Consider the following 5554-nt stretch of genomic DNA (forward strand, 5'->3'; position numbering starts at 1 on the left):
GGGAGGAAGGGAGGGAGGAAGGGAGGAAGGAAGGAAGGAAGGGAAAAAGAAAAAGTACATCTCTAGCTTTTTTCCTCTTTCTTTCCCTCTTAACTGATTTTGAAGTAAAATTTTCTCTTATGAAAGGACAAACTAGGAAATCTTGATTCAAAGTTTGAAATTAAAATAGAACCCACCTTGACTCACAATGTTCCAAAAACAAATGAATAGTTTACCATCTTAAAAAAAATGTTGTGGCTGTAGATTATGCAAAGAAAGAACGAAAATCAATGCAGTCTATGTTAGTAAATCAAGTTTCACACTGAAATATGCAATAAAAGGCAAACATACATATTTAAACAATATACTGGCTCACAGGAAAACTATCTTAAAACACAGTAGACAAGAACTATTGTAGGTAGAAAATAAGCAGAATTACAAAGGTAAGAAGTTTTAGTTGGAAGAATGTTAGAGATCTATTTCAGAGACTTTGGTAGGTGAGGAACTGATGTCTAACAATTATTGGTTATTATTCTATGACAGGCATTATTCTAAGCAGAGTAACTATAGTGTTGCCTTTAAACTTCATATAACTATGAGGTAGATTCTATAATTATACCCATTCTGAAGATGATAAAAATGAGATACAAATTGGTTAAGTAAAAAGTTAAATATCAATCAGAATTTTAATCCAGTTAGTCTGATTTCAGATAATTTTGATTTAATTATTCAGGAGGCTGAAACTACTAAGTGACTTGCCCAAATCAAAAAAAAAAAAAAAAAAAAAAAAAAAGAAAGAAAGAAAGAAAAGGAAAAGAAAAAAATGTATTCCAAATGAACAGGAAAAAAGTATTTTTTCCTTTTAAAGAATTCAAAGAAACAAGTTATTTAAACAATTACTGATACCATAATCTCTGAATTCAATAATCACTCAGAAAGCAGTTGCTGAAAAGTTTGTGTCATTTTAATGTTATTTTTTAATGTTTTTAATTCAATAGATACACACTGTCTAGTAAAAGCAATCAATACTGCATAATACCTGAGAACAGAAAAAAAGCCACTCAAAATTCACATTAGGTTATACCCAAGATCTTTTGCTAAACATACATTTAAAAATAAAGTTTTATATTACCTAGTGTTTTATAAACCAGAACTTATATTCATTAACTTATTTTTTCCAGGGAGGGACAAGTATACTTAATGAAAGCTTATCTTTTCAATGATGGGCTCATGTTAATGTAATACCTTGCCCATTATTAAATCAAGATTAGGGAAAACAGTGAATATGACCCTGCCATGTGCCAGATACTTTACATATAATAACTTTATTTCTTTACAATGTTGCCATACTGTGTCAGTAGTATTATTTCAAGGACCACCTGTTATTTAGTGATATGACTAGTTTTTGAAGTGAAGTCTCTGGCTCTAAAGCCCCTCCTACTTCCTATTTCCACTATATGGAATGGTTCCGATTTAGATTGAGCCTAAAATCATGGTAATATAATGATAAATTATGTTGCAGCCAAATATTTAATTTTTCCATGAAAAAGAGAGGTCCATTTATAACATGGTAACATTGATCATTCTCTTTATGAGATTATTTCTTTTTGTGATCAGGTCCAATCATAGGGTTTACCATGTATATCAAACATGCTTTTTGGCCTTTTTAATGAAAACTGATACTTTCTCTATTTTATATTTATTATCAATTTATTATCACCCCTTTTCAGAAATGATTTGCACTATTTTCTATGGATATTTGCTTTTCATTTTTATTACAGTCTATTGACATACGCTAAAATGCATCAATTTTAACTGAGTTTGTAACTCATAGAACTGTAATCACCATGAAATAAAAACAACAGCAAAACATTCCCATTATCCTAAACATTTCCCTCATACCCTTTTCCATTTAATTCTCACCTTAAAATAGGCCAGTACCCTTTTGGTTTCTATCACCATAGATTAGTTTTTCCTGTTCTAGAAACTTCATGTAAATATGTATTATTTTATACCTGGCTTCTTTGAGTCACCATAATATTTTTAAGATGAAACCTGCTGTTGTGCACTTTATTCATTTTTATTTTTGAGGATTATTGCATCAAACAAATATATACCAACTGATTATTCATTTAACTATTGCTGGATATTTGGGTTCTTTTCAGTTTGGGACTATTATAAATAACGTTGCTATGAACATTCCAATAGAAGTCTTTTTTATGGTTACACACACACACACACACACACACACACATTCATTTCTCTTAAATAAAAGAAGTAGAAGTGATTAAACTGTCCGTTTATTCAATTTTTGTATGCAGATACTATTTGGCCCTTATTTTTTAAATAATTCATACAGTCTCTTTTAATTTATATTTTTAAAATTACTGATAAAATTGTGTGTGTGTATCTTCCATCTGCTACTTATTTTCTATTTATTCAGTGTGCTCTTTGATCCGTTTTTCTTCTTTTCTTGACATCTTTTGAATTAATTTAGTGTATTTATATTAACCCAGCCCATTTATTCTATTGTTTTTTTTTTTTAAATCTATAATCCTGTGCTTGTAAAATAAAGACATTTTCAGCTAGGCAAACTTTGACAATTTGTTTCCAGCAAACATGTACTACAAGAACGAATAAGAGAAGCTTTTTAAGACCAAGGAAAATAGTACCAGATGTAAGCTTAGACCTACAGGAAGAAATAAAGAGCAACAGGAATGCTAAATATATTGGTAATTGGAAAAGGTCACTTTCTTTATTTTCCTACATTCCTTACAAGTAATTAACTGTAGTTTCAAAAGTAGTAATGTATTATGGGGTTAAAAAATATATGTGGAATTACAATATATTACCACAATAACTAACAATAATGAACACAAAGGGCCAGTGCTAAATACAGTGTGTAAGGGTCAGTTTGTAAATACATTGTGCTGTTGTCCATTTCTTACATTTTAATGTAAACTGGCATAATATATGTTCAAAGTGATTCTAGAAAGTTTAGATCACATAGTATAAATCCAGAAGCAGATACACACACACACACACACACACACACACACAGCATTATAGATAAAACGTCAATAGAAGAGATAAGATGGAAATAATTTTACTTTTCATATTGTTTCTCTTGTTGGGTTTGCTTTTCACTATACAAATGTAACTGAAGATCTCCTACTAACTCTATATTTGAGGGCTTTGGTCATCAGCATTGATTTTATATACTTAATGAGGGTATGGTATATGATAAGGTGCCTCATTCCATTCCCCTTTACTAGCACAGCACAGCAATTTATTGCCCTTGATAAGTTTGAGCTAATAAAGATTCTCAAGTACTCTATTTCCTTGAAGGATTTCCCTTGGCTCTTAGAAGCACCCTCAGCTAGGGAGATGTAGAGCCCATGGTCAGGGAATACCTGATGAATATAACAGAAGCCTCCATCTTATACCTCAAGGGTGTATGTGCCAGTGGGTCCGTGTTTTAGAAAAGACCGCAGAGACCACAGCCTGTCTTGTAAGATAATATAACAAATGTGCGTTAAGTCACCAAGGCAATGCACATTGGCAATGTGGATGTGCCAATATCATGATTGCAGCTGTAATAATAGAGCAATTATGTTTTAAGATGCCTCACTTTAAGAAATATTGAATTATAAAAACAATTATTTCTATGTGGGCAAAAAATCTGAATAGGAATAACAAAATTATTATATTTGCAATAATTTGGTATTTTTTTATAAAAGCCTTAAATGAGTAATAAGTTGAAATATCACTTAGCAAATATGCATTTGATATCTTAACATTTCACTCAATGTTAAAAACTTTTCCTATTCTTCTCCATCTCCAGATAACCATTCTTTCTACTTTAAACATCCTGTCAACTTTCTACCTTTGTTGCCATTATGATCTGCAAGCCTAAGGCCAACCGAACAAAGCAGCAGAAGAGCTGTATCTCCTGTGCTTCCTGTTCAACTTTATATACACTTGTACTTAAGTACTTCATGATATTGTAATCCATCATTGTCTACTTAATAAAGGGAATTATTTCCTAATGTATATTGCAGTCTTGATAAAATTATAATATTAAATGTAACTAATAAGTTAAACAACATGATGATCTCATGGGTTTTCATGCATATCAATCATAAAATAATCTAAATTAAAGAAGAACATTAGTTAAAATTAGAAATAAGTAAGCCACCTTTGAATAGACCTAACACTTTACTGTAAATATAACCGACACAAAGCATACTGCAATTTGGAAAAAAAAAACATAAAAAATAAACCATAAAAATATTGATGTACATTTAAAGTTAAAGTATAAAGCATTAAGGTATAAAGCTAAAAGCACTATGAAAGAGATATGTTTCCTACATAAATATTAAGAATTTGTGCAAACCAAGAGTCAAAGATAGTTAAGATCAAGATAGCATTAGAAAATGCTTATAGTAAATAAATACTACATAATATTTATAGTAAGTAAATATTACATAAAGTAAAATTATAAATTTCCACTGTTTAGGCAAATCACTTAAAGTACATTAAAACCAAGCTACACAAATATGAAAGGATATGAAACAGAAACTTTGAGTAACCTCCCAATACACACAAATTTATAACCATTACCCTTAATATTAAAAAGTGATATGAATGAAAACAGTGTATCATTTTATCGACTCAATTTTATATATATAGTGACATGACTCAGCTTTCTTTTTTGTCTTTAAAAACACTGAATTTGGCTCAATAATTGTTGTGAGGTGAATAGTTGGAAGAGGGCATGACTGGGATCAGGATGGCCAGTCTAATGCAGAACTTTGGCTTAATGTAGGGTGTGAAAGGAGAGATTGAACCAGTGAATGAATGGCTCCAGGTTCCTTCAGCAGAGCATTATATAATGGGAATAAGGGTGAGGGAGGGGTTAGAGATGACTCTCAGATTTTTGGTTGTTGCCACCAAAAAGAGAGGAAACAGAAAAAAACAGATTTTGTAATTTGTATTTTTATGTTTTCCAAGTGATTCCATGGGGCATGTACATACTTACTAATCATGAAAATAAGTAGTAAATATTAAAGACGAAAATGAAATGTTAAAGACAAACGTTCTTAATTTTGTTGAGGGGCAATTTTCCTCTTACTCTCCATAAATTTATGTATTTAATTCTTACTGAAAACACACCTATTTGGGTGACAATGTAGTTAGGACATTTCATTTTGGGTAAAATATTTTTAACCTATTCGTTAATTTAGCCACAACACATAGAGCTATAATATTTTAAAATCCAATTTTGAGTTTCTAATGAAAGTTAAGTTTAATCTGTTCTCCTAAAATGTCTAATAAATATAAAGTCTATTATAATTCATACTCTTTATAAAGGAGGCCCCTTTTATGAGCCACATACAATTACAGTGATGATAACAAGAATAGCAAATGACACTTTTTACATTAGCATATTAATAATTATAATGAAGCACAGTTATATTTTCAAATGCAATTTTAAAGTATGAACTCGCATTAGCACTAATTTTTATTTCACTTCCATGTATCTCTGTTTGTTCAGCCAAAATTATGTTCCATT

The sequence above is a fragment of the Panthera pardus genome, unplaced genomic scaffold (assembly GCF_024362965.1).
Source record: "Panthera pardus isolate Hobbes unplaced genomic scaffold, ASM2436296v1 HiC_scaffold_12, whole genome shotgun sequence".
Classification (NCBI taxonomy): Eukaryota; Metazoa; Chordata; class Mammalia; order Carnivora; family Felidae; genus Panthera; species Panthera pardus.